Consider the following 24,717-nt stretch of genomic DNA (forward strand, 5'->3'; position numbering starts at 1 on the left):
CTAGTAAATAGGTGTGTAAGTATTAGCCCTTGGTAACTATTTGATTTGCAGCTTAATGAAAATCAGAAGCCACTTTTCAAGATCAAGCAATATGCTTTTTTTCAATTCCAAACAGAAATATGGTCATAGATAAAATTTATTCTGGATGGTGACAGGTGGAATGTAACACTCCAGCACCTGTCAGGGAAGATATTTCCTCATCACCTTGGCATAATCTATGAGCGAAGGCATTACAGGTAAACTCAGATTGGACTTCTCTTTCTACTCAAAATGGATTTCTCTTAGCATGAGTCACTAAAATTTACAGGAGTTCCTATAACTCTGCAGCTACTCTATTCCTGTTCCCATAGAAACAGAGTACCGAGTATGGGAGATGGTGCTTTAAAATAATCACCGTTTCATGAAAGGGAAACAGGTGTTCGTAAAGTGATGATTATCTTAAAGCTCCTTATCCCGTTTCCAATGAGTCTGCCAGCAGTTTCCATCTGTATGGGAACAGGAGTGCCACCCAGCAGTAAGATAGTTTAAAATCTTTTTTCAGTTCCCTGGAAAAAGTTCAGTGCTGCAATGCAAGTTTCCCCAGAGTTTCTAAAGACTTCACAATTCAATAGGCTCCTGAAATTTCAGCTTTCTTGATATTGCTTTCCACTACAGCTTCTCTGCTGAAACAAAGTGATTTGGCATTAATCTAAAGCACAAATCTTCCACTGGAATGTTGGCACATCTATGTGACATACCTTGTACATAGGATAGTACTGAAAATAAGTTTTGATGAATATACACAGTACCTCATGCTGTATTCAAATGGTTAACTTTGGGACAAAAAGTAGTAAAAACCACATTGGGCCTTAACTGCATTCTTTATGATTTCAAAATTCTCATTTGTTTTATACAGTTATATAGAATTAGTTCATACTGTATGAACTGATGAAATGGTGAATACAAAACAAACTCCTTATAAAGCTAAACATAAATTCTTAACATTCTTATCCTAATTAAGAATTTGTTTGAGAGATGTCCAAAATATGTATGTACACTAGATTCAAACTGTACTTTTAAAGCAACACATAGGCCATGTGTATATGAGGAAAAATGTGTTTTTTTAATATGCTAACATCTTAAAATCCTAGTGTAGACAAGGAAAGTCATAGATTTAACACATTAACTAGCTGAAGTAAATCTTCAAAGGTTACGTTAACACATGATATGAACGGTAATATGTGTTTAAAAATATACCATTTTACCTAGTGAAGATAAGGCCATTAAAGGCCAGATTTTGTCTCCTTACACTTAATATTATCTTTTCCCACAATCAGTTCTATAGAAAGCAATACTTTCAGTGGGAATACTTGTAGAGTAAGGTGCTACTCAGTGTGATGGAGAGTGGTAGAATTAAACCCAAAATGAGGCCAAATCTTGCTTTTAATGATACCTGTATCAATTGGGAGTATCTTCATTAAAGTCCCTGAGATTTCTGGCCCAAAGCACTCCAGACTTATATCCATTTAATGGAAAGCAGTATATGGCACAGCGGTTTTTTTTTTAATTATGGTAATATACTGTGCCTTTGGAACGTACAAATGGCCATGCCATGAACTGAAGAGTGTGACATTTTCATTTTTTCATGTTATTTTTATTATGGGTTTTGAGGGTTACTGTTCCTGAATACTGGAGTACAAGAAACATTAAATGGCTTTTTTCAAGTGATTAAAGGCTGAGATGTTAGATAACCACAAAAGCCATTTATTTAAAATATAGTCCACTTCTGTGAACATTATTCCTACTATGAGTGATCAAAAAACCCGACATTTTAAAAATATATGAGCACTAATTTTTCTTTGAGGGTTTGAAACGTCACTGTTGAGATCTTGTTTCAGATTATCCAGTTCTGTCTTTGTTCAGATGTTGTGTGAATGGGCCTATGTAAGCCAGACAGAAATAGAGATGACACTTGGGCTGTAACTCAGATACTGGGTCTCAGAATTCAATAATTATATGGAGTACATGTGTCTCATGTGGAAGCAAAAATTTGGCATTTGATACTGAATCCTGGACTCTCTGTTTTTAAGGATTTCATCCCAGGTACTATTTTCCAAATTCTGTGATATACCAAGGAAATTGTTATAGCATCCTTTTCATAGCAAAAGTTTGAGGGCTGCTCCATTAAAATAAATATGGCCTTCATGCTAAGCGCAAGCAGTTCTAGAGTCCTTAATGTACAAGTAAGCAATTACAGGTAGGTAATATGGATGGATATTCAGTCAATAACAACAGAAAAATGGCTGCATGTATTCAGATAAAACAAATATTCCAGCAGACCCAGATATACAAAAATTGTGCAGATTCATACACTAACCTGTTGGACTTACACAATCCTATCTAAATACTGTTCGAGGAGATACAACTGTTCAGACAGTTTTGGTTATGCTTGGAAATATAGTATTGCTTATCAGTGAAGTTCAAACTATCAGCACCCTTGCTGAGAAAGAGATTTATGGCTAACCTTTGCTAGGTCAGTGACAATAACACTGGGAAAATGTTTCTTACAGAAAAGGCAGTCAGGTGGTTTAACATGACATTAGATATGTTGCCAGGCTCAGCAGGTAACTGATAATATGATTGAAATTCAGGATACTTATAAATAGGAAACAGTGCCTGAAATAGAGTCTGGGTCATTGAAAAGCTGCTTTATACTGTGATGTCATCTGTATCTTATATTAGTTCAGAAACATTGATTGTGTCACAAGGATGACTTTGATTCACTGTGCCACTTTGGAACTTTTCAGTGGCTTCCACTTCTAAAAAATAGTGGAAAAATAAGACTCAGGTATGAATTATTGGACAAATTCAGCCTCCTCCACAGCTCTGGAGAGCCCTGGCTGCATTACAACTAATATAGTTCTGTCGCATGAGGAAGCAGGATTTGATGAGCCTGCTGATGGGGTCTCTACCTCTTGCATACAATGTAGGTCAAATCAGCAAGGCTTCCTGGTCAGAGCCAAAAGGGGGAAATTGAGAGGGCAAGGGTAGAAGGATCTGCACGTTAATGGAATTGCGGTCTACATGCCCTCCTAAGTGTGAGTACAAGCTGAATTGGAACTGCTGTAGCTGCAACTTTGACAGTGCACCAGCGACCATATAGTGGCTCTACTGCTACTATGCAGGAGATGGGGATTACTCAGCCTGTGTGACATCAGCTACTTGACCTTGGAAAAGAGAGGAAGATTTCCCCTTAAGTGCATCACTCAAGTATTTAAAACTAAGATTGAATGCCACTTTCAGCACTGGTTTTACTCTTTCCCCACAAAAGTTGCTGATATGGGAGCCCAAGGACCACAGTAAGGACACCACTGTACTAAAAAGTAACACAAAGACAGTCCCGACACCAGAGAATTCACAATCTAGGATTTAGAGAATATGTAATATAACACTTCTGGAAACTTTTTTTCAGTTTTGTGAAATTACTTTTCATACGTTTTTGATGTATAGAGAAAAGGCAGAGCGGGCGCAAAAGAAATAAGTTACAACGAGCACCTTCTAATTCAGTAATAAATACATTCTCAGGGCAAACGTGCCCAACCCCCTGTGTGGGTGGATAGGGCCTCAGCTGCAGCAGAACTGATGAAGCTTTGCTCCTCAGTGGATCAGAATTTGCGTATTCCACAAAGGAGATAAAATCACCTGTTTGCAATGAAGCTCAGCTCCTCAGAAGTGTCTTGTGCCCAATGAAGTGGGGCACTGGGAGAGTGGGGATGGAGCTAGTGGTTTTGTGACTAGATGGAACCATCTTGTATTTCCACCCTGGATGGAGTGAAGGGCAGACTAGCAGTGGGGGCTACTAGTGGCTTTCATGCAACTTTGGGGAAAGGTCTTTCACTCCTATCCCTTTGCACGCCTTTCCAGAACACGTCCCTGTTCCTCAGGCTGAGTACTGGATTTAAGGTTTGGCAATTTTAGAGCTATTAACAGCTCTTAACTTCTTGTCACTGATAAATAATTAATGGGCAGGATACAAAATACTTGTAAGAATATTTTTTTTCTCTCAGTGAAGATAAGGTATGAATCAAATACTTTACTATTCATATAGATGTACAATGAAACCACAGAGACAAGGAAATGATCCGCTTCATGGAGGGACATAATGTCCTTTCAAATATGCTCAGGTTATACTTCTTTCTGATACAAAACAGTTAGAAATATACATACTGTAGCCAGGGTCACTCATTAATCAAGAATACTTTAAGTGCACAGTTGTTTTAGGAATGAATGGGTCAGAGACCACAAGCAAACTATAGACCAATCAATCATAACTTAAATCACCATGAGCTGATCAATAAATAATAAAAGTGCTTTTAAAAAGAAAAAAAAATGACAGCATAGTCTTGTGGTTGTGGCACTGGAATGAAACATAGGAGGTTTGGAGCCCTGCCACAGACTTTCTGTGGGACTTTCTGGGCATATTATTCCATCTCTATGGGTATGTCTACACTGCAGTGTAAGCACAGGGTTAGTGGGACTTGAGTCTGCAGCCCATGTTAAAGAACCCTGGCTTGAGCATCTACACTGTTTCTTATACCTACATTAAGACTTCTCTAACCTGTGCTCAAATCTAGGGTTTTGGTGTTGACACTGCAGCACACAGACCCAAGTCAAACCAACAATATCCCTGAGTCCCTAGCTTCCTCCTGAAATGTGGCCACCTTAGCTCTTTGACTATAATGCACTGTGGGAAAAATTTACTTCCAACCCTACATGTTACAGGAAGTTTGAACAGTCCGCTAACACTGTCTGCAGCTCAGTGGGTTTTGTCTGTGTATTCCCAGCTCTCGGAGCCAGCAACAATGAGGAGGTGTCTTTTGAAGAACTTCTTTTGCTTCTGCTTTCACTCCTGTGTCAGGAAACTGGCAGGTGTGGTGGTGGTGCTGGTGAACATTTCAATGTCATTTTATGTCCCACCAAAGGTAGCTGAAGGATTTAATGATGGAGTAGCAGGCAAAAGAGAAGGAATGTCCTGGCATGGCAGACTTGCACTGGCAGAATGCTGCTCAGTACAATTGGCATAACCGTTGATGCCCCCTATGTAGACTGGCATTTCTGCTGCAGGGCCACAAGCATTGACTGGTGGTATCACATCATCATTCAGACCTGGGATGGCCAGCAGTGGGTCCAGAACTTTTGCATGAAGAAAGCTACATTTTTGGATCTTTGAGCAGTTTGCCCCCACCCTCCAGCATAAAAAGACACAACTGAGGTAACCCTTGCTGTTTCAGAAGCAGGTTGTTATAACTGGCTGGAAGCTGGCTACCCCAGACTGCTATAGGTCCATTGCCAACCAGTTTGGTATTGAAAAGTTGACTGTGAGTAAAGTGACGGCAGAGGTTTCTGAGGCAATCAGTTGTATAGTTTACTTCAAGTTGGCTGGCATTAAATATATAAAACCACTGTTTTTGTTGTTGTTTTTTGCCAAGTTTAGCATCCTAAATCCTTTAGTGGGATATTCTGTATCTGAAGTTTCAGAGGAAGGTAACCTTTACTCCCATAACCCTGCAAAACAGGGCCAATTTGCACAATGTTGTCATAAGGCAAAATTACTTGAGGACCTTTGTTTCAACCAATTTATGCCCTGATGCCTGGAACTGTTTACCCTTTTTCATTGAGCATAATTACAAATGTTGTTATTGATCATAAAATAAATCCAGTTTTATAAATCCAGTTAGTGGATTTACATCTATGCTGGTGAGTTTCCCAGACTGACTATATACTATATGATGTATTTGCTTTTATTTGTTTTAAATTCATTATTTCCATCTAGTGATCCATTATTTCATTGCATGACCTCTTAACAGTATCATATATGTATATGAAGCATGTGTATGCGCATTCCCACAGCTGTTGTGGTGTGAAACTTGTTTTATTAACAAGTAGTCTCATGCACCAGTGACCAATTCACCTATACAAATCCTTTTCCCCTGGGACTACTTCCAACTTTCCTAGTCTTTAAACAGATTCCTATAGCCACTGATTTTGTTTGCAGATCAACCTGCCACAGAATTCTTCTCTCATCTTCTTCTCTTCAAATGGGAAAGTTGGACAGGGAGGGTATGAAACAAAGTTAACAGCATAGTTCTAGAGGAAAATTAGCATTGATCTTCCTTTTAAAAATCACTTACAGGATATTCAGGATCTGGTCAAGTAAATTTCCATGAAACTGGCACTGATAAATGAGACAGAATATTCATTATGCATCGGATAATACTCATGTATATTAATGATACACTGTTTCTCCTATATGAGACTCATGAACTGTTTTGTGTAATGATTTTTTGGGGTGAAATATATCTTTTCCACAGTATGTCTAGTATATTGGCACTCTCAGTGCTCAATAACATTTGGAAAGAGTTGACTTATCTCCCAATGGTCTTTGAATAATTGTGCTGGTTTTTTTTTTTTTTCTAAGCACATAGAAGCCCTTATTCAGGAAAGCACTTAAATATGTTTTTAAATTTAAGAAGGTGCCAAGGTCCCGTTGACTTCAAGTTAAGCAAATTAGCATAAGTGTTTTCCTATATAGGGATGCCCTACTGAACTGGACTCAGAAGTTGTATGGCAGAGAGTGTATTTCATTCATGTTGCATTCCCCGTCAGTAACTGGCCCAAGCCGGTGAAGCTAATGAACCAACCAGTGGACCAAATTTGGTGATGCATCTTGGTCACGTGCCACCTGAGGTACATTGTCTATACACTAAGAAGAAAACCAGTAGGGAAAGTGTTGTTATCTGATTTGCTTTTACATTTCTGTTTACCTTGCCCTTTTATTTATTCCTTGTTTCTCACCCTTTAACTTCTAATTTTGGACCAAAATGAGAAAAAAATCAGAGTCCTAACTCTCATGTTACAGATGAAAAATCAGTTTACTATGCCTTATGAGAAATTTTGTGGGGTTGTATGTGGGGTTGGTTGAAAGAAGTGATACTCAGAGCTCAGTGGTTCAGAAGCCAAATTAGTGACCAAAAGAGCGTGAATCCATTGTTTCATTTACTATAGTTCTATGTATTCATATTTAAACAGTCTGATGGGGAAATATTTAGTTGTATATATTATTCTCACAGAAAAATGACTGACCAAGTATTTTTATTTTATCAGCTACGGTTAATAACATAGTAAAAACATCCCGACTGGTTAAAAATTAAATCAGAGTGTTGTATATCATGTGTTGCAAAGAGCCACACGAGACACATTAACATGCCACTTGCAGCTCGTGATCCTCAGTCTGAATATCACTGGTTTAAAGTATCAAGCTATAATGCAGGGGTGGGCAATAATTTTCACAGGGGGGCCACTCCACGATTTTTGGTAAGTCATCACAGGCCGCACATTTCTACTATATTAATGGAAGGTGTGCAAGGTCTGGGAAGGAGTTTGGGTGCAGAAAGGGGCTCCGGGCTGGGGTGGGGGTTGGGGTGCAGGGTCTGGGAGGGAGTTTGGGTGCAGGAGGGGGTTCTGACCTGGGACAGGGGATTGGGGTGTGGGAAGGGGTGCAAGGTGCAGGCTCTGACCTGGGGGCACTTAGCACAGGCGGCTCCCAGCTGGTGACGCAGCAGGGCTCAGGCAGACTGACTGCCTGCCATGACTCCACACCGCTCCTAGAAGCTGCTGGCACATCTTGGGGGGAGGGGGAACAGGTCTTTGTGCGCTGCCCGCACCCGCAAGCACCACCCCTGCAGCTCCCATTGGCCTGAAACCAGCCAATGGGAGTTGTGAGGATGGTGCTGGGGGCGGGGGCAGTGTTCAGAGCTGCCTCCCCCCTGCCAGGTGCACGCAGAGAGATGCCAGCAGCAGCCAGCTGCTTCCGGGAGCAATGTGGGGCTATGGCAGGCAGACAGCCTGCCTGAGTTCCCCACTGTGCCGTGGGACGTTTAGATGCCCAAAGATCATGAGGGGGCAGCCAAAGAGCCTGGTGGGCTGGACAGAAATGTTAGATGGGCTGGTTCCAGCCAACAGGCCATATTTTGCCCACCCCTGCTATAATGGAATGACAGTCTCTCATGAAATACTGAGAAAACGTGCTACACTTTGTTTGTTGAGCTGGCACAACATCTTGTCTCAGGTTGCAATAGCAAATGATACCCAGATGCCAGAGTATCATTTGGAAATAGTTATAAACTAGTAGTGATAATTGGGTTTGCTGTTGGAGAACTGCTCTTGCATTATTCTGGGAAGACACTATGAATAATGTGGGTTACTTCTGCATGCTGACTTTCCAGGTCTAGATATTTTTTCTCAGACTTCGGTGCCTCTCCAGTTTTCCAAGATAACGAAATAAAATAAACCGTGTCACTGTAACAGTAAGTTCCTTTGCTAATTCCATTAATTCTCACAGGATGCATGTAATTTGGACCAGCTGATTTATATATCTTCACATTTTCCAAGCACCCCTTGTTCTGATTTTCAAAGGTGCTGAGACCCTTAAGTTTCCATTGCTTTCAGTGGAATTAGTGTGTGCTCAGCACTTACGCAAATTAGGACACTTACATTTGTCTGAATATGGACTTTGGAGCCTAATTTTAGCCACCCAGGTTTAAAAATATTTGCCTTTAATCCTCCAGTCTTGTTGTTTTAAAGACACTATGATGCATATCACAGGGGAATTTTTAGCAACTTTGGCTGTTTTCTGAACATTAATAAAGCTCCTGAATGAGCAAAGTCATATGGTGACATAATTCTTTTCCCTCATTCTTTAGTGTTTCGGCACTGAGAGATATCCCAGGTATTGTAGGCAATAAACATATTGTCATAACGCCTATTGAGGCCTACTTATCAATTATCTATTGCTGCCACAGTACTGGTGACCATAAAGTTACTATGCCCATTGCAATACTTACTGCCAAGGTAGTCAACAAAAGTAACGTTTTACCACCACTATTCTAATGAAGTGAAGACCCTAAACAAGAAAATCTTGGTGATAAAGAATCATTCACATGGGCAGATTTTGATACATTTGCTCACACTGAGTGTATGTTGTTCTGTGAATATGTCCATTTAAATGAATAGGGCTACTTATACCCAGAACAAATATGGCTATTAAAATTTGATCTTCAAATGGTACTGTTAGCTTGCGGTGTGTCAAGAAAGAATATTGTGTTATTCCAATAGCAGTACTTATTTAATAGTATATGGGTCCAAGAGCTGTGTGTTCTCAACTCCCACTGAAATCACTAGGAGTTGAAAGTGCTCTGTTCCTTGCAGGATTGGTCCCTATTAAACTGCTCTATACCATTAATGTTGGCCATTACCAGCTTTGTCTCAATAGTTGTCAGGAAATTCCCCAGAGGGCAACAATGCCCTCAGTCACCTGCTGTGCTGCCTTTTATATTCTCTCCTACTATCATTTGTAAGGCTTTCTTTCACTGTTTTAATTTTTCGTAGTACTCTGTGAAATGGGGTTTTACATTTCATAAAAGCAGGTGGTGAGGCTTGTTTCTTACATACCAAGTAGGGATTTTTCTCAACCCAGCGGAGTTTAGTCCTGATAAAAAGGAAGAAACAAAAACTTCCTATATTTTCTGGAGTTTGATAGGTCAGCTTAATGGCTTTCTTGAAGCAGGGAAATATCATCCAATCAAGCAAATCCAATCAATTATTTGATGTGAAAAATATTATACCTGTTTTTCACCATATGTGGACTGGGGTTGCCCCTGCAGTTTTCATTCAGATATAGATTTTCTAATTCATCAGTTCTATTTGGATAATGGAAATTAATTAAATGTGTGTGGCTCATATCTGTGCTATTGGGATTTTCCATTGCAAATATTTCAATTTCCCAATAGAGCTTTGGTACTTGACAATGATTTTTTTTTTAAATTAAAGTATAAGTACCTCTTCCCACAAGATTTGCTATGCAGAGAACTGCTATTCAACCTGTAAGCAAACTTATAAAATGGAGACTCTATGTATGATTGAATCATTATTCAGGTACCCTAAATCTAATATTCCATCATTTATTTCTTATTAAATACACTTCACAGCTATCCAAAAAAAGTGTCAAGCCCAAGTTTAGGAGTTCTCCAATGAAGATTGTTCATCCATATTATAGGTGCTAGGCACATGTAAAGAAGTGAGGCATTATGAAAATGTATATACAAATCACTATGTTTGTGAGTGGCATACATATATTTACTAGTTTTTACTTTTAAATGCTGGAAAACAAATAATTAACATTGCTCTCATTTTCCTTTAGAAGTCAGTTCAACTCCATATAAAGTAAAGTCTTTAAAGTACTAAATGTCTTATTTTTCCACCATGGTGCTCACAATATTAACATGCTTGAACTGTATTCACATTTCCTCTCTTTCTATGACTCTCAATCTTATTTGGCAACTTACATATGACATATTGAAGAACATTAACAGAATACATATTTGTGGTCAATAATGGTATACTAACAGATAAATCTAACTATATAGGTATTTTTAGGGCATCCATAACTCTGGTATCCGAGATGTTTATTTTTTAAGCAACTGTAAACAATTATTACAGTTAAACCTTGCTTTTTATTAACATTGCTATTCTAAAAAAAGAAATAAATGTTATAGAACAGACACTTGGATGATCTCTTGTGAGAATCCAAAATTATGTTCACCATAGTATTCTTCATAATTTTAGAACCTTTAAAAGCTTAATTTTGATAAGTCTTTCGAGGCAAAATCAGACGCATGCTTTCGTTACTTTCTTGATTACTGATTGGCTGAAAGTTTTTCAAACACAATGACTATCTAGCAGTATATTTTAATTAAACAAAACTGGGGAAAGTTGATGTTTGGTGGGTGGTATAAATCATCCAAAGTGAGAGTGAATGAATGAACGATTACATGCCTGTGAGGAACCAGATGGACTCCTTAACTATGTTTATTTTGTAAAAAATGTGTTTGGTGTTGTGCAGTGAAGCTATGCCAATGTACATCAGCTGAGGACCTGACCCTTACAGGAGAATTGCCCATTTAAAAATAGAAGAAAAAAATTAACTGTGACTACTAACATACTTAAGCTCACCATTTTGTGTCTGCAGGGCTGAAACTTCCAGAGCTGTTTGTAAGAAAAGTATATGAACACTTTTCAGACAGAAGTTTTATTTAAGTACAGTACTTCCTTAAATGTCAGTTTTTAATTTAAGAAATTGTTGTGCTATCTTAAAAGAAAACAATAGATTTGACTAATATTTGTGTTATATGTTAATGTCATTTCCTTTTTTCTATTATCTCTATATCTGTCAGATTTCTTTTATCCCTCTGATTTTATCATGCCATGATTTATTTCTCAGTCAGTGACTTTTTGATGTGTTCCATAACCTCACGAATAGAAATTACAAGCAAACAATTAGAACAGACACTCAGCTACTATGCTGATGGGTGCTAATGTGAAAACTGAGAGAAACTAATATAATTAATCCCCACCTCATCCCCATTCCCACCAAAAATGAAATTGTGTTGAATACATTAAAATATTGAATTGCCAATTATACATACTGTAAAATGCATAATGGGCCAAATTTAGGAATCCATTGAGTTACACCAGGAACCCTATTTCTGATTTAACCTCACTCTTTAAGTATATATAGAGATTTTAGCTGACAGGCCTTCAATAAGAGGTTTGTCTTGCTATTGAAATTTGTACCAGTGACCTATAATTTAGTAATAATTCATAGGAAAGTTACAACAAAATATTATGAATCAGGTTATGAAATTGTGTTTTATTGGGGTGAAGGGAGAAAATGAATGTAAATTACTTTGAACTGTGCTTTATTCAAACTGCTTGAAAAGTTGGTTAGTGAGAACATATGCAACTGAGTACTTTTGAAAACATGATGGGAAAATATCTGTTTGTAATATTGGGAAACAGAATTTGGATCCTAAGAACAATGCTCACAATGTGCAAACTGCAGATTTAGAAACACCATCAGTGCTCAAAGCAATTTGGTAGTGCCTTTCTTTGTGAGGGTAATTTTCTTTTGTCGATATAGACTCTTCCGGATCTGTGAGTAAATAAGCATTTTAGAGTTCTGTAAAAAAGGCAGAGAGATTTGAGAGGAATTGTTCTTTTATATCCAGCAAAGCCAGATACTAATTTTTAGAAGCTTTGAAATTCTTGATTCAGCAGATGCCTGAGATAGGGATGTGCTCCAAAGAGTTGTATGCTGGCTAATAGGTAATTCTTGACTATACTGTATGGTTTATAAGCATTTTAGTCAGGACTAGAAACTAAGTATAATTGTCCTACTTTCTCGCAGCTAACTGATATATTTTCTGGCTATAATTTTCTACATCTCTTCCAGTTGCAATATACAATTTTACTTTTTAAGCAACATGACCCAGTTTTGTAACAATGTGCTTGCAAAGCCTGAATAGTGTGAAGAATAATGCTTAATGTGGGTATTTTGATTCCATTGAATTTTTTTAAGGGGAGATGTGCTTTATTTTTATGTCTTGTGCAGCTTAGTTGCCTTTTGCATTGGTCTTTCTTCTTGGGGCTAAGAAAGCTTAATGAGAAACTGGACCAGACAATGCAGTAGGTTTGCTACTATCTCTGTTTAAAAGAGTAACTGGATGTGAAAAATGAATATTTACTTTTACTCTTAACAAACATTTTAAAGATCCTAACTTTCTTTGGCTTGCTGTCCATAATCAAACTCAAAATAGTGGGGTTTTTTGGTGTGGGAGGGGAGACTTAAAGATGTATTTTAGCAGACCTGGATCAAAAAACTGAAAAACCTGAAATCTGGCTCATTTATCCATATTATGACTATCAAGTCAGAATGACCAGCTGTTAATAAACAGACCCTTTTTGTGTGTATGGGAGGTGTATAAGAGATTCAAAATAATCTTCCCCCATTCCACAGAGATTCCGTTCTCTTAGCTGTACTGAAGGCTGGAGCAGAATGAGGCATAAAGTGATAAGGCTGAACCCACTGATACATTTAAGTGTACGTATCAAATTACAAGTCTTGGAGTGGCTGTGCTAATAAGATGATGTAATGGTAGGATTAAAATGACTATGCTAATGCCTGCATTGAGCCTCTGAATATACCCAGTACAGAATTAGAAGTTTTCAGGAACCTGCACAGGAACTCAGTCTGAGCTGGCTGCTCATGCAGTTGTTAAAAAATACCTTGTCTACAATTAACCTGCCTCCTGAGTGCTTACTAAATATTACACAGTTACACCTGTTACCCGTTCAATGTAGGGCACCTCATCTAAACCCTATCAAGGGCTCAATGCATGACCCAATCAATTTAGGCCATCCTGCCTATACTCTACCAAAGGCTCAAGACGTGACCCAAACAATTTAGGCACCCCCAGCCTTTCTCTTCTAAGGGCTCAGGATATAAGGCACCCATCCTTACTCACAGGGCTCAGGAAGAAACCTGGTCAATTTAACTACCCACCCTTTCCCTCGGGGCTCAGGGTTCTATGGGTCTGCGAAACCTTTTCCCAGTGAAAGAGCCTTACACAATTGTGCTCTAAACATCTATTAGCAACACACACAGAATACATATACCCAGAAAATCTCTTATGCTCACTGCTTCCAATATACAGACAAATTTCACCCGATGGCCAGTCAGGATCCACTCATCTGAGGGTTCCGGGCGATGCCTCTGTATGTCATGGTCATGGATTACTCTGGAATTCCAGTGGGAGAACCTGAGCAGACTCTACACCTGGACTGCCTATTGGACTTATACTCTTTTAAATTGATTCCAGAAAGACTTTTAACAAATCTGCAGCCTTACCATCTCTCCTATTAAACTGACCTAAGGACTTACACATATTTGTATGTATATTGATCTTTCAACCTTTTGCAACTCTTTTCTTTATTTTCCTTGTATTAATAAAACCTTTAGTTTTAGTTACTAAAGGATTAGCATCAGTGTGTTTATTGGGTAAGATCTGAGATTCATATTGACCTGGGGGTAAATGTCCAGTCCTTTGGGATTGGTGGACCTCACATCTGGTAAATCAGGTTTTCAGTAACCTCTCACTATATTAGACTTGGTTGTCTAGATGGGAGTCAAGGTCTGGAAGGCTTAAAGGGGACTGTATTTGGCTTCTTGTTAACCAGTGTGATATTACTGGAGCTGTTTTGTTACTGTCTTGGTGAATAATTATAGAATAAACCACCAGTTTGGGGGATTGTCTGCCTGATTCCATTCAGTTTGCCCTGAGTGTGGCATTTTCAATGTGGCCCCGCCAGGTACCCCAGTCACAGTTGGTGAACAGGGAGAAAAACTGCTTGAGAACTCCAGGTGGAAAGAGACACCATAGGAGAAAGATAGCTGCTGGTATCTGTTGGTGAGCCAGAGGAAATAACTACTGGGCCAAGTCTCATTTGCATGTCAGTTATGTGACAGTTTGGGGCATTTTTAAAATATATATATATGTTTTGAGTTTGGGGGTAAAAAATGTTATCCCTGTTGAGAAATGAAAGACTCCACCAAATGTGCCAGGGGCTAGGGGTCACTCTGAGACTGCAGTCAGGCACAGTCAAATAGTGGTGCCTGAACAAGCATCAGTAAGTACAGAGTGGAGAACCTGGTTTTGCCTTCCATTGGGAGTGCCTCTCTAGTGGTAAGAACTATGTTAGAAGTCCTATAAACCACTGATCCCACTCTGAAGACTCAGAACTGAGATAGTGGATGGATTCAAGTTGGTGAACAGAGCTGAGAGAGTAGACAGTACAGAGGTGGTATTGAGGTATTTAGCAGTGGTGTAGTGTTAAAACAGGGGAGGGAGGATAAACTAACCTAAAGAAAACTCAATATTCCCCAAATGAGAAGTTTTCCTGTTTTTACCCTCAGCTACACTACTGGGGTCTTGGCTGAAACTGCAGAGAGCTGCAGTCTACCCAAGGGATTCTGCTGTGGGTCCTCATACCAAGCAATCAGAGTTGAAATCACCTCAGGTGGTAGAGGCCTTGGAGCAGCCAGGCAGCACTTGTCTTAGGGGATATGAATGGGGGAGCTGGAGAGGAAGAAAGTAGCTAGAATGCATTAGCCACTCATAAATGCAAAGGAACACTGAGGTTGGGACTATTGCTAAGACACCCTGGGGAGAGGTGTGTCTTAGTAAATATTGTGTATCTATTGTTCACTTCTGGCTTTCTCAAGTTTATTCTGTTGTCCTCCCTGACACCCCCTCATGCTCCCAAGATAGTTCTCTTTGTTTTAAATCCCTGGACTCAGTGCTTTCAGATGGAGAAGTATTACCTCTCAAGGGTGTCAGAGGTATATATACTTCTGCAGGTTTCTGGTGTTAATGCTCGAGCTGGTGTTTAGTTTCAAAAGGAACCCCTAGAAAATTTAACATGGCCCTTTTCGCTGCTGTGCTGACAACACCTAGCAGAAGGATTGCATTAATAATAATAAATAGTAACAAACTACAGAAAGAAACAAAGGGCATCAAGTGGAGGAATTAATTAACTAGAAAAATTAAAGATGATGTGTATAAAGATGCTTAGAATTAGATTCACAAAAAGACTTTTTCTGCAGAAAAGGACCCAGGGATTACAGTGGACAAGAAGCTAGATATGAGTCAGCAGCGTGCCCTTTTTGCCAAGAAGGCCCACGGCATATTGAGCTGTATTAGTAGGAGCATTGCCAACAGATCAAGGGAAGTGATTATTCCCCTCTAATTGGCACTGGTGAGGCCACACCTGGAGTTTTGCATCCAGTTTTGGTCCTCCCACTACAGAAGGGATGTGGGCAAATTGGAGAGAGTCCAGCGGAGGGCCATGAAAATGATTAGGGAGCTGGGGCACATAACTTACGAGGAGAGGCTGAGGGAACTGGCATTATTTAGTCTGCAGAAGAGAAGAGTGAGGGGGGATTTGATAGCAGCCTTCAACTACCTGAAGGGGGGTTCCAAAGAAGATGGAGCTAGGCTGTTCTCAGTGGTGGCAGATGAACAAGAAGCAATAGTTTCACGTTGCAGTGGTGGAGGTCTAAATTGGATATTAGGAAATGCTATTTCACTAGGAAGGTGGTCAGGGCCGACGAGAGGGGGGAAAGCCGGGGCCCAGCGGTCCAGAGGGGGGCCCAGGGCCCGGCTTCCCCCCCACCTTGTCAGCCTCGTTTAGCTGGTCCACCCTTGCTGGGGGGCCCGAAAAAATTCCAGGCCCAGCTTCCCCGGCTTTCCCCCCCTCTCGTCAGACCTGTTTAGCCAGTCCGCCCTTGCTGGGTGGCCCAATTTTTTTTTTTTCACCGGGGTCTGAACCCGCTCTCGGTGTCCCTGAGAGTGGTGAAGCACTGGAATGGGTTACTGTAGCGGGGTGAAGCCCTGAAGGGGTTGGGAAAGCCCTGCAGAGGGCTGGGGCTGTGTAAAGGAGCAAAACCCCGGCTGATTGGGGAAGTGGCTGCAGCTGGGGCCACGCCCCAAACAGAGCAACTCAGCCTTATAAGAAGGCCAGGATCTCCCTCTGACAGGAGAGAGAGACAGACATGGCTGTAGGGAACTCACTGGGGATCTAGAGTAGGGCAGGGCTGGGGAAAGGCCTTGGGGGCTGGGAAGCCCTAGGCCAGCAATTCCCCAGGCTGCAGGGCCTGGTCCTGGTCCTAGGCCCAAATAGGTATTGAGGTTGCACAGGGACAGCCTGAGGGTGGGTAAAGGTAGCCAGTCCAAACCTCTTGTTGCCAGTGATGATTGGCTGATAGACTGCAGTCTGACCCAGGGCGTGGGGGCTAGATGGTGACTGGCAGTAGTCACGACTGAGACAACATTGGGATAGGGGGTGGGGGTTCCCCTGGGAGGGGAGACCCAATGTGTGAGGGGTTCTGCAAGGGGGGCAGCACCTAAGCCAAGGGCACTGGGGTCCGGGAGGGACATGGGGGCCAATGACAGGTGGGACACCTGGCCTGCAGAGGGCGCTCCGGATGCTGGTGAGCTAATTCCCGAGATGACCAGCAGGAGGCGCCGCAGGGGTGAGTCCACGCTTGATCACAGTTACCTATGGAGGTGGTGGAATCTCCATCCTTAGAGGTTTTTAAGGTCTGGCTTGACAAAGCCCTGGCTGGGATGATTTAGTTGGTGTTGGTCCTGCTTTGGTCAGGGGATTGAGCTCCTGAGGTCTCTTCCAACCCTAATATTCTATGTTTCTATGACTTACGTGCCAAACTACATCTTAAGATGCCTAAATCCTACCATTAGGGCCAACTGGAATTCACAATTCCCACTCTCACATTCAGTGGCTGCTGAACACTGTAGGTGCCTAAACTAGCTATTACTTTAATTTTTGCAGTAAAAGTTCTCTACGTGCCTCTGTTTGTGCTTCTGCACATGCACACTGCTGTGTCACTCTAGACAACTGGATGCCTATCTCCTGCCTAAGCGCCAGTGAAATTCACAAACAGGGGGAAGATAGGATACCTAATTTGCCAGCAGGGCTCAATCCAGTAAGTATGCTCTGCGATCATCTACTGGATCAGGCCCCCATAGGTGAGCCCATACAAAATGGCTGCGGGGAGAAGGAGGACCTCTTTATAACTTTTAATCCACTGGTTAGGGTACTCACTTTGGATGTGGGAGGCCCTCTCCCTTTCAGGTGAAGATGTGAGGGCTCCTCAGTCTATCCTACTGAAGCTGTTCTACTTTGGGTAAATAGTTTTAAAAGTCATTGGTGTAGGAGGACTAGATGCTTGATCTCCCATGTTTGGGCTTGAACCACCAGGCTACGGAGTCATTCTCATACTCCCTTTTACTCTCTGGCCCAATGTTTTTTCATTAGTGAACCATAGTGAAGTAGCCTTAACAGGAGAGACTGAGAACTCTCCAGCTTGGAATATCCTATAGCTCAGTAGTTGGGGCATTCACCTGAGACAAGGCAAATCCCAATTCCAATCTCTTTTCCCCCCTCAGAGAGAGGGGACCTGAACTGGGGATTTTCCCACATCACAGGTGAGCACCCTAGTCACTGGGCTAAAAGTTACAAAGGAGCAGCGACTCTTCCTCACCTCTGGCTTCTTGCAAAAATGGCATTGGTGCCTAAAACCAAGAGAGGGTTTTCAGTGAATAATCTCATACTGATTAGAATAGATTCTTTGCAAGAATAATCTCACCCTGGATGTAGGCAAGGAATTCTCAGAGAGGAGCAGGTTTCACGACATACTCCTTGAGTTGGCACCTCTGTTGGCTAGTTTAGATGGGTGGCCACCTACCCTGCTGGCTTTTGTGAATCCATTCTGAGGCACCTCTCTCTCCCCATTCTTTGTATAGGGAGCCTACACACTTTACTCAGGCTTTATGAATCCCAGTGATTTTTCTAAGTACCTAAATACAAGGTGTCCCCACACCTAAGTTCCACTGTGAATCTAGCCCCTATCCAAACGTAGGAGCAAAAGTGGTGCAAGTCACTGGCAAGATATGTCATGTGTTTCAACGCAACACAGCAAATAATTGCTTAATTTAACCCAGATGATTTTATAAAACCATAACAAAACGATCCTCCAAGTTTATTCCTCAACTGCTATTTACTTAATAAAGAAAGCAGCATTCTGCATAGAAGTCTGGATTGATCTACAAACAAAAGAAGAATACAGTTTAGCATCTGTATGGTCAAGAAACAGCAGAAGAACAAAACATTGATGGAATAGTTAATTACAGAGTAGTGTGATTTTAAAAAAGGGAAGTTTCTGGAATTTGTTAAAAACAAAGAGTATGTTCTTCATTATATCAAGGAGTTGGACATGAAGAAGCTCTCAAATCTTCATGGAGAATATAATGAATACAAAATGCATGTCTTATTGTACATGTCCAACTTCCACAGTGTAAATATTAGAAGTGACCATAGGAATTTAAAAGTCACAAACTAGTTGGAACATTAAAATAGAATAGCAGCAACTCATGAGAGGAAATAATTAGCATGGATCTTGAAGAGAAAAAACATGATTATGAGTCAGAAAGCCATAAACAAATCAAATGTGTGAATTAAAGAAGAGCCAATATTAACGAAGAAATAATAGAATATGAAAAAGTGCTAAAAAGTGCGTAAGATGAGGAAGCCAGGGAAAAAAAAGTCCTTTCTGAAAGAGCAAACAACACTGGTCTACAATTTTTGAGAAGTCGTCTGCTTCAGAGAAAAAATGTGCTATTTATTATCTATTTTGATGTGCTGAATTCAAATATGACAATTAAAACAACTGATTGGCTACTGTTTCTAAGATATTTAAGTTTTTACATTTTATATCTATGTATATTGTGTAGATAGTAGAGTTTTAATCATAAATTGTAAACCTAGGTCTTTTCATGTGTTTATGGTTGCTTTACATGATATTTCACCTGTCCTGTTTATGTAACACTTTAAAAATCAGCAAAAGGGTTATATAAATAAAATTTATTATGAAACAAAAGGCAAAAAACTATTATGTATATAGTTTAGTCCTATTCAGTGTCTACTCAGCGCTTCTTGGCTTGTCTCTTGTATTCATTAAATGGAGCATCTCTTGTCACTGTCCAGCAATAGTCTGCAAGCATTGATGGGCTCCATTTGCCCTGATAGCGTTTCTCCATTGTTGCAATGTCCTGGTGAAATTGCTCGCCATGCTCCTCGCTCACTGCTCCGCAGTTTGGTGGAAAGAAATCTAAATGAGTGCAAAAAATGTATCTTTAGTGACATGTTGCAACCAAGGCTTTTGTATGCCTTGAGGAGGTTTTCCACCAACAACCTGTAGTTGTCTGCCTTGTTGTTTCCGAGAAAATGTATTGCCACTAACTGGAAGGCTTTCCATGCCGTCTTTTCCTTGCCACACAGTGCATGGTCAAATGCATCATCTCAAAGAAGTTCACGAATCTGAGGACCAACAAAGACACCTTCCTTTATCTTAGCTTCACTTAACCTTGGAAATTTTCCACAGAGGTACTTGAAAGCTGTTTGTGTTTTGTCAATGGCCTTGACAAAGTTCTTCATCAGACCCAGCTTGATGTGTAAGGGTGGTAACAAAATCTTCCTTGATTCAACAAGTGGTGGATGCTGAACACTTTTCCTCCCAGGCTCCAATCACTGTCGGAGTGGCCAATCTTTCTTGATGTAGTGGGAATCTCTTGCACGACTATCCCATTCGCAGAGAAAACAGCAGTACTTTGTGTATCCAGTCTGCAGACCAAGCAAGAGAGCAACAACCTTTAAATGGCCACAAAGCTGCCACTGATGATGGTCATAGTTTATGCACCTCAAAAGTTGTTTCATGTTGTCATAGGTTTCCTTCATATGGACTGCATGACCAACTGGAATTGATGGCAAAACATTGCCATTATGCAGTAAAACAGCTTTAAGACTTGTCTTCGATGAATCAATGAACAGTCTCCACTCATCTGGATCGTGAACGATGTTGAGGGCTGCTATCACACCATCGATGTTGTTGCAGGCTACAAGATCACCTTCCATGAAGAAGAATGGGACAAGATCCTTTTGACGGTCACGGAACATGGAAACCCTAACATCACCTGCCAGGAGATTCCACTGCTGTAGTCTGGAGCCCAACAGCTCTGCCTTATTCTTGGGTAGTTCCAAATCCCTGACTAGGTCATTCAGTTCACCTTGTGTTATGAGGTATGGTTCAGAGGAGGAGGATGGGAGAAAATGTGGGTCCTGTGACACTGATGGTTCAGGACCAAAAGTTTCATCCTCTTCCTCTTCCTCGTCTGACTCAAGAGAGAATGATTCTGGTGCATCAGGAACCGGCAGTACTTCTCCATGGGGTACTGGGCGTATAGCTGATGGAATGTTTGGATAATGCACATTCCACTTTTTCTTCTTTGACACACCTTTCCCAACTGGAGGCACCATGCAGAAGTAACAATTGCTGGTATGATCTATTGGCTTTCTCCAAATCATTGGCACTGCAAAAGGCATAGATTTCCTTTTCCTGTTCAACCACTGGTGAAGATTTGTTGCACAAGTGTTGCAGCATATGTGTGGGGCCCACTTCTTGTCCTGATCTCCAATTTTGCAGCCAAAATAAAGGTGATAGGCTTTCTTAACCATAGTGGTTATACTGTGCTTTTGTGATGCAAAAGTCACTTCACCACAAACATAGCAGAAGTTATCTGCACTGTTCACACAAGTACGAGGCATCTCTGCTCACTTTGGCTAAACAGAAATGTGTCCCTTTGCAAAATCAAACACTGACAAATAAGAGAGCATGACACTGGATGATTTCTAGAGATGATATAGGGCAATTTGTTCAGCAGAGTGATGTAAGCTTCGTTAGGATTGCATCATCCATGACTTCTAGGAATAACATGATGCAATTCATATCATGTATGACGCAATACCAGCTTCAGATTGCATCATTCATTGTTTTGGCTAAAAAGCAAGTACTGTCCAAACCCAGTCATAGATTTATTCATAGATCCAGTCAAAGATGTATTTTAGTCATTTCTGGTTTAAATTGAGATTCCCTTCCCTTTATAACTCACTTATCCTCCGCCATTCCCAAGTTAAGGGTCGTATATACTGACCCAATCACATATCTTGAAAACTAGAGCCAATCAACAATTTTAAGCATCATTTTCGTTCTCAGTGACCCAGAATTAGTAGAGTTTGACTACATTTATTTCAGAAGCATTTTGGCTGTAGAGCAGTGCAATCAGAACCTATAATGAATGGAAACTTATCAAGGTACAGTGAAAGATTTGCTCACCCTATATTGATTGAGTATGGTCCTTATTTGTTTCTATAAACTGGTTCTGAGAGTTCATTTGTGTCAGCTATGTTTACCCACTTTTCAATGTCCACCTCTGTGCTTAAGACAAACAGAGAAATGAAGAAAGGTTTTGATATCATAAATAGCATAAAATCCTAGTTTGTAAGGTGTTGAGAGGCAGGAATTTTGCCTTTGTAAGTGTACAGAGCCTAGCACAATGGAACTTCAGTAGCCCACAGAGAGCCTAATCAGGATTGAAGTATAAATATTTAATAATAACAAATAGAATCTTAGATATTAGAGATGGAGAATGCATTGGGCTATTACAAGAGTACTGGGATGAAACTAAGAGTGGGCAAATTTAGGCTGAATATCCTGTGAATCTGTGAAAAGTTACTTGCTGCAGGTGAGCAACACACATTTTCTATATTCTCTTTTTTTTTTTCTAAAGAGAACAGTGATTTTTGATGGCTGTTGGCATCCTATAATATTAAAGGTAGAAACACATAAGGAATTATATGGTTCTATACAAAACACAGAATAAATAAAGTAAAATAAAATAAAATAAAACATGACAGTGTTTCCCTCCAAAACAGTTTGAATTTAATTTTTCATGAAAGATTTTGTGATTACAAATGTGATACATCTGCTGCATATAGTTTCTAAAATAGAGAGAAACAGGACAAAGATGTTAATTAAGTTATTGACAGGGCAAAGAAAAATGAGAGAAAAAGAGCTACTCAGCAGTATATCTGAAAATATGTTTAATATCCCCTCTAAAGTAGTCCACAAAGTATTATTTTGTAGATCAAAAGAATACATTAATTTTAAAAGTCAGTAGACGTTATGTATTGTTGAAAAGCTGAGAAGCAAATGAGGGAAAGACAACACTTTCATAAAGTCAACATGACAGTAAGTACCTGCTGCATCAAAGAAGGAAGAGTTAATATTCTATTGAGAGGCAATGGCAGGGCAAGTACCAGAACAGTGTCTGTGCTTGCAAATGCAAGTTTGTTTGTTTTTTTCTTTTTTTTTTAAAGATGAACATCCACTCTGATTTGCAAAATAAACAGTGTTTGAAAAAACACCACTTCTGTTGATTTTATGGACTGTCAATTTTATGGGATTTAGCCATATGTCTGGATCTCCTAGGGAACAGTTCTCATGAGAAATGTAGTTCTCTTAATATTTAGGTAAAGGAGAAAAAGATAAAGGATCAATAGAAACATAGTGTAGTTGAGAAATCTAAAAAGTGTTTACATGATCAGCTAGCTGTCTTTAAATTCTCAAAATGGAATCAATCATCAGAGTATATGGGTGACTTCCAAGAGATAATAACCAAACACAAAATGAAATTATTATACTCGGTTACCATTAGGGGGTCTGTTCTAGGGTTTGCAGCCATAAAAATGCTAAGGCTAGGAAAGTGTAGATATGCAGACCTTGAGTATCAATGACGGAGGAATTTTGCATAGGAATTGTTAAGACAAGCATAATGCCTCCAGTGGTGCTGATGAGGAATTTGCACAGTAAGGTTTCTTATGTTTTCTTATTAGAGGTGATTTGGGTGCTTCCCACAAGCATTGACTTCTAACAACTAAACAGTGCATCGGTGAGGCCTCACCCTCACACCATACGGGTTCATCTTTAGGGTGTAGCACATTCCTGCCTTGAGTCTGCTATTGCAAGCACTAGCATTCTGACTGGCTCCTGCACTGGTCTGCAAGTGGGGGAAATGGAGACCTTGGGCCTTCTCCATCTCTGTTGTGCACCCATACAGAGGCAGTCAAAATCTAGGCCTATGCTTCCAAAATGGAAGGGAAAGATTAATCAGAAGTATAGAATTACATAGGAAAACAGTGGCTCACTAAAATATTTTAGCCCCTACCTAGCAGTGGAGTTGAAGACCTCTGAAAGTAGCTAAGTGAACCTAAAGGAAGATGAACTCAGAGCTTAATTGATGGTACTGGATAAACATTTTATTATTGTATCCAAATACATCAGGATGACTAGGTAGCTTTCTGGACCTTGCTGCCCACCTACTCCTATCATTTGAGTGTTTCTGAATCCTCATCTCATTCATTTTCCCCACCCCCTTCTCAATTCCACTTTCCATCTCTCCATCCATCAGCAAGGCCCTTCTCTGCTCCCCAGAATAATTGAGTTGTTTGTATCATTTCTCAAAACAGAACTCAGAGGGAGGGGTTGGGATTCTTCCAATGTGCAAACAGAAGTGGAAACAGAAATATGATAAAAAGAACAGGAGTACTTGTGGCACCTTAGAGACTAACAAATTTATTAGAGCATAAGCTTTCGTGGACTAAAGCTTATGCTCTAATAAATTTGTTAGTCTCTAAGGTGTCACAAGTACTCCTGTTCTTTTTGCGGATACAGACTAACACGGCTGCTACTCTGAAAGAAATATGATAGCTATTGTGGGGACAAGAGCCTTGTCGATATGTATGGGCAAGAAGAAGATGGAAGTGTGTGTGTGTGGGGGGGTGTTTTTACGCTCATGGGGATGGGTTTAAGTCCAGGGATTTAGCTATTTTTCAGGTGTTAGCTCCATTTTCTTTGATTTTTTTTTTAAGTTTTAGAATATTTCTATCGGTTGAAGAGAATGAGAAGCTGAAACTGCATCTTTGTTGCTGGTGAACAGCTTGAACTATTGAGAAATAACTGTACAGTGATTATGCAAATCAGATAACCACAACCAACCTGTGTGCAGAGAATTGCCTAGCTAAGGGAAAAATATATGGTTATGCATCAATCGCTGTACATCTTCTTTGCTCTGATTGGCTAGACCAATTCCATTTCTGTATAATATGCTATAACTGGCACACACAGAGATGATTTTCAAAATGTGTGCAAAGTTAATTTGATTGCCTGCAGAATTTGGTTGGTTGTGCAAGAGGCCAGTTTAGCCACCGACTTTGGCCTTTTTAGTGAATTGGTTACAATAATACTTGTTTCAATCACTAACTTCTGTTTAATGCTACAGTTCAAAGTCAGTACTACCTTCTAAATGAGGC

Source organism: Chrysemys picta, chromosome 1 (assembly GCF_011386835.1).
Source record: "Chrysemys picta bellii isolate R12L10 chromosome 1, ASM1138683v2, whole genome shotgun sequence".
Classification (NCBI taxonomy): domain Eukaryota; kingdom Metazoa; phylum Chordata; order Testudines; family Emydidae; genus Chrysemys; species Chrysemys picta.